The sequence below is a fragment of the Macrotis lagotis genome, chromosome 5 (genome assembly GCF_037893015.1).
Source record: "Macrotis lagotis isolate mMagLag1 chromosome 5, bilby.v1.9.chrom.fasta, whole genome shotgun sequence".
In the NCBI taxonomy this organism is placed as follows: domain Eukaryota; kingdom Metazoa; phylum Chordata; class Mammalia; order Peramelemorphia; family Peramelidae; genus Macrotis; species Macrotis lagotis.
The window spans coordinates 181,028,786-181,041,686 of record NC_133662.1 but is presented as its reverse complement, the minus strand read 5'-3'; the positions used below and the strand labels follow the sequence as shown (position 1 = coordinate 181,041,686).

The window sequence follows — 12,901 nt, the reverse complement described above, 5'->3', positions numbered from 1 at the left end:
TTATAGTTTAAGAAATTATCTATTCTACTATTTGAGGGTAGAAACAAGAATGAAAGGAAACAGAATCTGTTTAAGTATATTAAAAAGTCTCTTAAACACATAAATTGTGATTTTCAATAATCTTTAGCTAAGTAATCACCTAGAATTCAGTATCACTTCTGCAAGGGAAAAAATAATAAAAGAAAAATAAAATATTAGGAACCATAAAGTAATCCTGACTGATCAAGTTACTGCTATGAATTGACATAACTAAACAAAAACAAATTGTTGAGTTTTACTTAGTATTATTCTTTAAAAGTTCACATTACATAATAATGTTATGAAGTACAGGTAGTATTTTAATATAGTTAGTGAATAGTTATCACATCTAAGCATGGCAGTGTAAGTAATACAATATTTTTCTATCTATTGCTCTAACTCCAGCAGATGATACTATTTATAGTTAATATTCTGCCTTCAGAATTCAACACTAGGATCATGATGTCACATATCAGATTTGGATTTCAAGAGAAATGCAAGAATTTCTTCAATTAAAAAAAACAAAATAAAAACAAAAAATCAAATTTCCCCTAACATTTATTAATAACTTTTGAATAGAATCTAAAAATACATCTTATATCTTCACTTGGTGGGTTGGAATAAATTCCTATATTATACTTAAAAAGAAACATACCACAGGGAAATCCATTCCTTTAAATGTTAACTATAATCAATCCCATGTAAACTCCAAAGTACTATTAATTTTTTCCTAACAGATTACAGAAGAATTAGAAACAATTTAGTCTTCTATAAATTCAATTTATCAATCAACAAGTTAGTAAGCTCCTATTACGTTTTTAGACATCAAGCAGATACAATTCTAAATAAACAATTCCTACTCCAAAGGAACTTATATTCTAAAAGCAGGAAAACATAGTGTTGGAAAATTTTCTGCTTGAAAAGAACTGCTAAGAAAACTGGAAAGCAATTTGGCAGAAATAAGATTTAGGTGGGCATGTTATATCATATTCCTTAATAAAATCAAAACTGAAACACAAAACTAATATAAAAATTTAGAAATGACAGACAACTCAAAGAACATAAACAGTTCTTTTAAAAAGTAAAAAAAAAACACAAAATATTAACAAATTGAAGGGTTTCCTCATATTTGGCATAATGGCAAAATTCACAACAATTTAGAAGACTCAATCAAGTGACGACTCACCATGAGAAGATGTGGGGCACAAATACACTACTGGTGGAGTTGTGAATTAGTATTAAATATTTGGGAAAATATTTTCAAATTATGCAAATAAAGTAATAAACAACCATATTTTTGACTCAAAGATTCACTATTAGGTACCACAAAGTAGTTAATTACTAAAAAGAAAAGCCTCATAGTATTATTTTGGCAGCATTTTTTGTCAAACTGGAAATAAAAGATAAATTCCCCATAGATTTGGGAAATAAGCAATAAAATTAATAGGTTACATAGAGTAAAAAAATATTACTGCACAAGTGACAAATATGATAAATATAGAAAATAGTAAGACTTCTATAAGCTGATACAATGTGAAATAAGCAGATCTAGGGGAAAATATATGCATTACAGCAATAATGTATATCAGACTCATTAGTAAAAACCAAAATGAATGTTGCAAAACCATGAACAATAAGAATAGCCAAAGGAAAGAGATGAGAAGACATATCATGTTCTCCCCCCCCACCTACTCCCTTTAGAACTGAGAAATATTTATTACAAATGCAGAAAGATGAGGGAAATGTAAATAAAGTAAGATATAAGGAGGCATTGTAAAAAATATTGTGGATGAGATTCTACTACCTCAGATATATACAGAAAAATAAGTATGTAATAGGAAAAACAAGTAATTTCCCTATGTTTAAATAGATATGAACTATTCTGAGTCACGCAAAAGACTTCCAAATCACTAAGAAATGCAAATCAAAGTAACCTCACACCCAGAAAATTGACAAACTGTTCAAGTCCAAAAAACAACTTTCAGCTATGTCAAAAAAAAAAAAAATGATTATTCCCTTTTAAGTCCAAGACCTCCTTGCTGGTTATTAATTCCAAGAGCTGAGAGATGGTTACTTTAAACACTAAAATTTTTAGTAGCAATAAAAGGGGAGAAAAGCAGATGTCCAAAGATTGGGAATGACTGAATTATGGTAAAAGGATATAATGGAATTTAAAAAGGCTTACACGAACAGATGAGAGGCAGCAGAATCCAGAAAACAAGAGACAAAACTAATGCATAAACTATTACCTGTTCATTTTGAACAGGGAAATCCCTAGTGTGGAACCCTTCTACAAAGATAGATATGGCAACTTCTCTGCAAGAGAAGAGAGTGTTGAGTGTTGTCTATGGTAATGAGAACTTATAACAGGACCAGATTCACACAACCAGCATAATCTCCTCTAAGGGAAAATGGAGAGGTCTTCCTGCCCAATTCTGTCTCTAATCACTAAACACAATGTTGACACTCTTATACAATCACACAAACACACACACAGGATTCAGTAGATACCAGTCTCAAAATCACAAAGACTATAGCAGCAGGACTCTCAAGCAAGGCATGTAATTTCTTAGCACTTTAAACAACTTTCTAAGACTATTAGTTGCAGAGAAGGTGTCAATCTGCTTAGGTTTCTGTATACATGAGCTTCCTCACCTGAGAGCTCCCCATTCTAATGAAATCACAGGTTCAATCCTTACTCCATTTAAATCAATTCTAATTTAGATCTTAACACATGTTAAACTGTTTTAAATGTGAGATTTTGTGCCTAAAGTAAGGATTTAAAATTAGCTGCTTGGAAAATGATGGACAATTCATTAAGAGGACAATTCACTTTTTGCTGCAGAAAACAAATTCAAATTTTATCTCAGTTGACTTTATTTAATGTATCAGAAAGCAATATTTGATCATCTAACAAACTGTGTAATTCCCAATAACAATGGCAATAAAAATAATTTTTAAAATTATTAAAGAGTGTAGAACCTGGCACAAGAGGTGGCAAATCTTACACTACTTAAAACTAATAGCTTTTGAAAAAAAATGCATATGCCATAGAAATGTTTAGGGTCAGCTAGGTGGCACAGTGGAGAGAGCAACAGCCCTGGAGTCAGGAGAATATGAGTTCAAATCTACCTCAGACACTTAAGACACTGATCTAACACTGCTCACTGCCTTGCAAACCCGGCCCCTGCTATGTTTACTGAACTTTTAAAAAGCTTAAAATGTTATATAAATACTAGCCATTATTATTCATATATTCAATCAACAATTTAAGTAATTGAAAGGGGTGGGGCTGGATGATATCTGGGGAGGCAGAAGAAGTACTTTTTTCTACATAAATTTCATTTGAGTAATCTGAGGCTTTGGAAATCACTTCACACCCCAGGAGCAAATTTGGTAGCACTCTTATAAAAAATGAACGTCACAGTAATATACAAAAGAGTCTCAACAAATCTCAAATAACTGTGAGAGGAGAGGTGGCAACTAGAATCTGATAACTGCTTTTTTTCATATCTTTAATCTATAAAATAAACATTTGGACTAGCTGAATTCTAAGTTTTAAATTGATGATTCAATTCTGCCTGCCCTCTTCCTCAAAAAGTTTTCAAAAATTATCCTACAAAGAAAAGAAATCTCAACCTGAGGAGTATAAAGCTGCTATGATGGTGGTAACAACACCAAAGATTATTTGGACAAAATATTCTCTGAGTAGTTTTAGCAGTGCTTGAGATCATCTCCTTTCCCTAGATTTAAATTCACTAAAGCCAATGCCCTATTCCAGCAGAATGGATTGTGTTGAGGAAATCAGTGAAGGAATGAATAAAAGTGTAAAAAAAAATTATGTATATGTGAGATGAGAAGATAATTAAAATCTGATACTGCTTTTTCCCCCATATTTTTTATCTAAAAAATAAAGGTCTGGACTAGATGGAATCTTCAGTTTTAAATTGATGATACTATTCTGCCTGCCTTCTTTCTCAAAAAGTTTCAAAAGCTGCCCTGCCAAGAAAAAGAAATAAAAGTTTCTTCAAGTAAAAATATATTCCATATATGTGTACAGGAGCGGACATGACCAGGCTACTTCATTAGTATCACTAAAACACTGTAAGCAGACATTATAATATTAACATTCAAATAACACACATGAGCATGTTCAGGAAGGACAATGACAGTCCAAGCTGGATTCTAATTCTGCCCTCAACACTGAGAAGCTAAAAAATCATACACAAGTCACACTGCACACTTCAGTGAGTCTCAATTTATTCATCTGTAAAAAAGGAATTGGAATAGATAGCATTTGACTCAGAATGGCTATGAGGATCTAAATCAGGTAATACATACAAAGCTCTTTGTCAAACTTAATGGCTCCTAACAACAATATGCATTATACTCTACCCAAACAACATATCCTGTATAATCTCTGTCACTTTCACAAACACTGCAAGGGGGACCACCTAACATACTCAGGAGGTGGTCTTCTAATTTTATTTTTGACATTGCTTGAAGACATATGTAGTAATTAGGGTCATTCACTGCACTGGATAACCTTCAATGCTGAATATCTCTCAGAATGCTCTTTATTCTGATTCTATTGCACAATTCTTAATAGGCACAAATGGTGCATACTAACATATACCTGGTATTCATTGACTTTAGGATAAGCCCTCTATGCTAGTCTACTTACAATTCTAATTAGTACCTTATCTAAAAGGAATTAAATCCCTTTTGATTAATTTTAGTTTTTTGTTTGGTTTTGAAGAATTATGTGGAAGTGGAAAGTTATAATGAATTTTGTCTTATAAAACAGGCCAGGGATTGACAGATTAACAATCACTGGTTTAAACCAAAAAACAGCAACTAAAATAACATATATGAAGACTAATTTTGAATAAAGATTCATTCTGTCCTAATAAAATGGTAATTTTAAAGAATGGTCAGTTATCAGATAAATGTGATTATAAATAAAAAGCAATGTTAAACATTAATATTAAAAATTAATTCAAACATCCTCCCAAGTTTCACATTTAGAAATTTGAGTTTTTATTTCAACATACTCGAAGATAACCACTTCACTAGCCCCAAATACTTCCTATTGAGAATTATCTAATACAAAAAAAAAATGCTTCCTCTGATCTAGTTTTATTTGCAGTCATTCACAATAACACAAGTACATTTTTGCTGTTACACTGAAGGTTAAAAGAAAGAGGATGAGGAAATCATAGAATATGGGGGAGGGGAGAAGATGGGGAGATACTATCACCAAGCAGATACCTTTAAAAACTCACTGACCAGTTCTACATCAAACTTTTAATACTTCATTACCAAAAGTCCCAAATAAGGAACTTTCCTCCTTATTCCTCAATCATAGGAAATAAAGTGGGGGGAAATTCTATTTTTCATAATGAATTCAAAATATATTATTCAATGCCAATGCACAACAGAATGGTTGGTTGGTTCTTGTCCTTTGTTATCGAAGAAGACCAAAATGTAGTTGTGAATAAGTAAATCACAATTGCATATTGTTCTCCCCATTCTACAGACTGAAGTTGATTTATAGTAATGTGTTGAATAAATCTAAAAATAAAAATTTTTTTTCTGTAGTTTTCCAATATTGACTCATTAAGAGAATACAGAAATTCTTATAGTGAGAAACTGTGCAATGAGGGAAGATGCACGTAAGTTAAATATATAATCAAACTGTGAAGAATCAAATCAAAAAGTAAAAAAAAAAAAAAAAAATGGAAAAAGCCATAATGAGAAAATATGTAAAATTGAAGATAGTAAGCTTTAGTCTGCATTTAAACTCCATAATTCCTTCTCTAGATAAGGATGGTATTTTCCACCACAAGTCTTTAAAGATTTGTCTTTTGATTCAGGTACTGCTGAAATCAGCAAGTCCCTTACAGTTGATCCTCACACAATACTACTGTTAGTTTATGTACAATATTCTTCTGGTTTTGCTCGCTTCACTCAGCATCAGTTTATCCTAGTCTTTCCAAACTCTTCTGAAGTCCAATCCTTCATGAATTCTTAAAGAAAAATGGTGCTCCATCACATGCATTTATCAGTTTGTTCACTCATGTTCAATTGATGGGCATCCCCTAAATTCCTACTTTTTGCCACTTATAAAAGAGCTGCCATAAATATTTGAACATGTGGAATTTTTTTGTGATCTCTTTGGGATATAGTTCCAAATTATTTCCAGAAAGGTTAGATCAATTCATAACTCCACCACAAATGCATTAATGTACCAGTTTTCCCACATCCCCTCCAACATTAATCATTTTCTTTTTTTGTGACATTGGCCAATCTGATGGGTGTAAAGGCTGCACCTCAGAATTGTTTTAAGTTGCATTTTCTAATAAATAATTTAGAGCATTACTTCAGGTGCCCATAGATAGCTTTAATTTCTTCATCCAAGAATTGCCTTTTCATATCCTTTGACCATTTATTATTTGGGGAATAGTTTGTATTCTCATAAATTCGACTCAATTGTCTATGCATTTTCAAAATGAGTCCCTTATCAGAAATGCTAACTAAAAAAATTATTTAGAAATATACTGGATTCCTTTTAATCCTTTTATTTGTGTAAAAATTTTCAACTTAATGAAATCAAAATTATCCATTTTGCATTTTATATTGTTCTCTATCTCTTCTTTGGTCATAAACTACTCCTCTTTCCATAGATCTGACAGATAAATTATTTCTTGTTTTCCTAAATGGCTTAGTGTAATCCTACTGATGTCTAAATCCTTGTCCATTTTGACCTTACCTTAGAATAAGGTGTGAGATTTTGGTCTAGCACATACATTTTTCCTTTTTAGGCTTTTGCAAAGCAAATGGGGTTAAGTGGCTTGCCCAAGGCTACACAGATAGGTAATTATTAAGTGTATGAGGCTGGATTTGAACTCAGGTACTCCTGATTCCAGGGCCTGTGCTCTTATCCACTGCACCACCTAGCTGCCCCTTAGCCCATACTTTTTGAAATGTTTGTCATGTACCTCCATTTCCAGTACTCAGAATGGATTACTCTGTTTTCTTAACAAGTGGAGTTCTTAGCTCATGTTCTCTTCTTTAAATCACTCAAAAGCACTAAATCACATGACTGTTAAATTCCTATCTATTCTTTAAAATCAAACACTATCAAAATATCATAAATTTAGAGCTAGAAGAGATAAGGGATTAAGGTTAAAAGAGCAACTTGTCCAGGGTCAAACAGTGCCAATGAAATAATCTGACCACAGTTCTTCCTGACTCCAAAGTCAGTACTTTATCTATCATAAGAAGCCTTCACCTGGACTAGAAGACTAGTACAACTCCATATAGCGCAAGAAGTGTACCACTTCTAAGCAGGTATCATGCATTATATTTTATGTGTGCCAAGGATATCTTTTGTCTAAACTAAAAATTTCCCAACAGCATATATCCCATCTATCAATGTTACCTAAAAACAGAAAGTATTTCAAGTTAGAATATATGTTTCTGAAAGCTGAAAAACTGCTATGATATATAGAAATTAACAGATTAATGAGACTGGAAATGGAGAGAGAGGAATGGATATTTTGAAGGATAGTTCAAAGAAAAACGTAAGAAATTGACTAGATAGGGAAAGGTAGAAGAGATAAATCAAAGATTTCAAGACAGCTAAAAAAGCAGAGATCTTAATATAAGATTAGAGCTCAAAGGAATTTTTATTTTTTCTCTTTTTTTGTTTTGTTTTTTTGCCAATGAAATTGATAATCTTTTAATTTCAATTCTAAAAACACCAAAAAAGAAGCATTTCTGATCACAAAAGAGTTTATATAAACGATGAATCTCCATGTTATAGTGTTAGCTTAAAAAAATTCAGATATTACTTTCTTTTGTTTTTATTAAAGATTTTATTTGAGTTTTACAATTTCCTCCCAATCTTACTTCCCTCCCCCCACCCCCACAGAAGGCAGTTTGTCAGTCTTTACATTGTTTCCATGGTAAACATTGATCCAAACTGAGTGTGATGAGCGAGAAATGATATCCTTAAGGAAGAAACATAAAGTATAAGAGATAGCAAGATCAGACAATAAGATATCAGGGTCCCCCCCCCCCAAATTTAAGGTAATAGTCCTTGGTCTTTGTTCAAACTCTGCAGTAATTTCTTTGGATACAGATGATATTCATCACAGACAACCCCAAATTGTCCCTGACTGTTGCACTGATGGAATGAGCGAGTCCATCAAAGTTTATCATCACCCCATGCTGCTGTTACGGTGAACAGTGATTTTCTGGTTCTGCTCATCTCACTCACCATCAGTTCAGGGAAATCCCTCCAGGCTTCCCTGAATTCGATCCCTCCTGGTTTCTAATGGAATAATAGTATTCCATACACATACCACAGTTTGCTAAGCCATTCCCCAATTAAAGAACATTTACTTGATTTCCAATTCTTTGCCACCACAAACAGGGCTGCTATGAATATTTTTCTACAAGTGATGTTTTTACCCTTTTTCATCATCTCTTCAGGGTAGACTGAGGAGTGGTATGCTGGATCAAAGGGTATGCACATTTTTTTATACATTAATAAAATATTCTTGTTTAAGAGTAAACAAAATAGCCCCCCAAAAATGTAGACTCACTTGAGCGATAAAGTAAAGGGGAGAGGAAAAAAATTTAAAAAAATAATAGTAATAATTGTAGTATGGCCAGGTGGTGCAGTGAACAGAGCACCAGCCCAGGAGCCAGGAACATTGGAGCCCATATTGGGCATCATACACCCAACAATGACCTAGCCATGTGACATGCAAGCCACCCCAAACCCCACTGCACTGCAAAAACCAAAAAAAAAAAAAAAAAAAAAAAAAAAGACCTAAAATAAAATAAAATAGTAATAATAGTAGGGGTGGCTAGGTGGCAGACAGAGCATTGGCCCTTGAGTCAGGAGCACCCGGGTCCAAATCTGGCCTCAGACACTCAGCGATCACCCTGCTATGTGGCCCCAGGCAGGCCACCCAGCCCCATTTGCCCTGCACCCCCAAAAAAATAATAATAAAAATGTGCTTCAGTCTTTGTTCCAAGACCAACACTCTGTCGCAGGTCAATCACAATATTTATGGTAAGTCCATCGCAAAAGCTACTTCCATATTTTTCCACCATTGCTATTGCTGATCACAACTCCCTCCTTTCATATATCTCCACTACCATGTACTATATTTTCTCTCTCCTTTCATTCTGACTCTGCTGTAGGGTAGCTGAGTGGCGCAGCAGACAAATCCCTGACCCTAGGGCCAAAAGGCCCTGAGCCCCCCCTACCACCCCTTAGGCCCAGCATCCACCTGGCCCTATGGTCCTGGGCAGACCATCCAATGGGCAAGCCATCCAATCCCAGACCTTTGCAAGAAGTAAAAAAGAAAATGTGTTATATCTGACCACTCTCCCCCCATGGTCCATCCTCTCCTCCTTAATTCACATCCCCCCCCTTCCCCCTGCTCCCCCCTCCTTCTTACTCCAGATGTCTATACCCCATTGAGTATATTTGTTGTTTCCTCTCCTAGCCACCTCTGATGAGAGCAAAGGTTCCCTCATTCCCCCTTGCCTCCCCCCTTCCGTATCATTGCAATAGGTCACTGTAATAAAGAAAAATCTTATTATATGAAATATCTTGGCCTATTCCCCCTCTCCTTTTTCTTTCTCCCATCACATTTCCCTTTTTTCTATTGACTCCATTTTTATACCATATTTTATCTTCAAATTCATTTTTCTCCTGTGTTTCAACTATAAAAGCTCCTTCTTTACCTGCTCTATTAACTGAGAAGGTTCATATGAGTATTATCAATGTCATTTTTCCATGCAGGAATACATTCAGTTCATCCTCATTAAGTCCCTCATATTTCCCCCCTCTCCTCCAATCTCCATGCTTCACCTGAGTCCTGCATGTGAAGATCAAACCTTCTCTTCAGCTCTGGCCATTCCAAAAGGAACATTTGAAATTTCCCTGGTTCATTGAAAGTCCCATCTTTTTCCCTGGAAGAGGACATTCAGCCTTGCTGGGTAGTTGATTCTTGGTTGCATTCTAAACTCTTTTGCCTTCCAATATATTATATTCCAAGCCCTATGAGCTTCCAATGTAGTTGCTGCTAAGTCCTGTGTGATCCTGACTGCAGCTCCATGATATCTGAATTGTGTCCTTCTGGCTGCTTGTAATATTTTCTCTTTGACTTGGGAGTTCTGGAACTTGGCTATAATATTCCTGGGGGTTGGTTTTTGGGGATCTCTTTCTCGGGGCGATTGGTAGATTTGCTCCATTTCTATTTTGCCCTCTGCTTCTAGGATATCAGGGCAATTTTCCTGTAGTAATTCTTTGAAAATGATGTCAAGGCTCTTTTCCTGATCATGACTTTCAGGTATTCAATAATTTTTAAATTCTCTTTCCTAAATCTGTTTTCCATCAGTTGTTTTTTCAATGAGATGTTCCATATTTTCTTCTAATTTTTCATTTTTTTTGGTTTTGAAGGATTGATTCCTGATTTCTCGTAAATTCATCAATCTCCCTGAGTTCTATTCTTTGTCTGAAGGATTTGTTTTCCTCAAGAGTTTTCTTATCTCTTTTTCGATCTGACCAATTTTGCTTTTTAAAACATTCTTCTCCTCCATAACTTTTTGAACTGTTTTATCCATTTGACCTAAGCTGGTTTTTAGCATGCTATTTTCTTCAGCATTGTTTTGAATTTCCTTGACTAAGCTGCTGATTTCATTTTCATATTTTTCCTGCATCTCTCTCATTTCTTTTCCCAGTTTTTCTTCTAACTCCCTCATTTGATTTTCAAAGTCTTTTTTGTGCTCTGTCATAGCTTGAGCCCAATTTCTGTTTTTCTTGGGAGTCTTTAGATGCAGGAGCTTGTGTTTCCTCATCTTTAGACTGAGTATATTGATCCTTCTTGGGATCATAGATAATATATTTCTCAATGGTGTTCTTTTTTCTCTGCTTGCTCATTTTCCCAGCCTAAGCCTATTTTGGGGGTGCTTCCTGAGCTTTTGGGACACTCCCACAAGGGTCTCAGTGTGTGAGGATCTGTCCTTCCTCCTGGTCTGTGAATGACCATATGCGACTCCCGTCTGCTACAGGGCTGAGGTGGGGGGGCTGCTGTTCTATGGGGGGCCTAGACTGGGATCAGGATCTGAATGTGGTCAGAGCCCCAGAGTCCTGTTCTAGGGGCAGAGGACAGAGCTGGGCAGTCTCTCTTCACTCCCCTCCCTCAGTTCAATGGGCTCATGCCCTGGGGGCTCCTGCTTACCGGCTCCCCTGCTTCTGTTTCCTGGATCTGGGCTGCCCTGGCCATGCTGCTCGCTCTGGCAGAGGTTCCCAATGCTGTTCCCCCAATTTGTGCCTTAGGCTATCTGGGGTGTAGCTCAGGAAACTCACCGTGAGGCTGACTCTGGGAGACTGAAGTTCTTTAGCTTTGGCAGGCCACCCTTCTGGCGGGCCGCCCTCCAACCCCTGGGAGCAGAGCCTATCTGTTCTTTTCCAGGTTACCTTGAGTAGGAGAACTGCCTCACTGGGTCCCTCTATGGGTTCTGTCTCTCAAAAATTTAGTTAGAGTCATTAGTTTAGAAGATTTATGAGAGAACGCCTAAGACAAGATCCACTCTTGTTGCCATCTTGGCTCCGCCTCTCAGCTCTAAGACCTGAACTCAAATCTGACCTCAGACACTGACCAGTGATGCTGGGTAAGTCATGTTACAGCTTAGCTCAGGTTTCCTTACATGTAAAAAATGAGCTGGAGAAGGAAATAGCAAACCACTCCAGTATCTTTGCCAAGAAAACTCCAGATAGGGTCAAGAAGAGTTGGACACTAATGAAATAACTGAACAATAATCTGATCTAACCAAGTGATTGCTAATAAGTGAGTTCTGGAATTAACATAAGGATCTACAAGTTCATGTACTGTGATAGTCACAAAAGCAAAACTATATTTTGTAATTTAAATAAATATCTTCATTCATACCCAAGTTATTTTTCACACATGAGTTATATTTTTCAAATATAATTCAAACAGACAGATATAATAGATTTAAAAAATACAAATTCATTTGTAACTTACTGAATTCATAATAACTATGTACAATCATATTTTTTCAATTTACAAATTGTAGCAAATAGCTACAGTACTTGGTATTTTGACACTTTTCTGACAGAAGTTACATTAAGAGTCAAGAGGTCTTGAGACTCCAAACTACTTTCTATCTTCAAAAGGTCCATCACACTTGCCCAAATAGTCAATAGACATGTATTAAACACAATGTGACAGGCACCGTGCCAAACGATGATACAAATAAGTAAAAAGATAATTCCTGCCCTCAAGAAGCTTACATTCCACCAGGGAAGACAATATAGCAAAAAAAGCTGAAAAGCAGGGAGAACTGGAACAAAGATGGCTAGTGTCCAAAGTGGAACAACCAGAAAGACATAAGCAAAGATCAATATGAACCATCTCCTTAAACAGAAGCTTTGGAGTTCATGGCCCTATCCTTCAAGTTTACATTTGCCACTTGGATGGGCTATCCTTGAACTTCCCTGACTTTTCCACAATACCCCACTGGAAAAAATGTTATTATCATACAATACCAGCCCTAGTACTCACACCTCATCACTACTCTTTGCCATTCTGAGTAGAGAACATATGCAATAAACCCAAAATCAAAAAAGGAAAAAGCTAAAAAATAATTACTCATCAAGCTCAAAAAACTGAATAGTTGATAGTCTATACTATTCCCTCACCTTCTTTTAAGAAAAGATGCTTATTCACTTATATAAATGGTGAGAAGTTATACTAAAGTTATACTAAAGGGTTTAAGATACTCCAAGATAACAATGATCATAAAAATTGTCTCAGAAAATAAAATTTTTCCA

At 35.4% G+C, this 12,901-nt stretch overlaps 1 protein-coding gene across 6 annotated transcripts in view; it reads right to left on the bottom strand.

Moving 5' to 3' along the window:
• QKI (QKI, KH domain containing RNA binding) overlaps nt 1-12,901 on the bottom strand; it is a 180,468-nt gene that overhangs the window by 36,025 nt on the left and 131,542 nt on the right. The gene's annotated exons all lie outside the window — the stretch shown is intronic.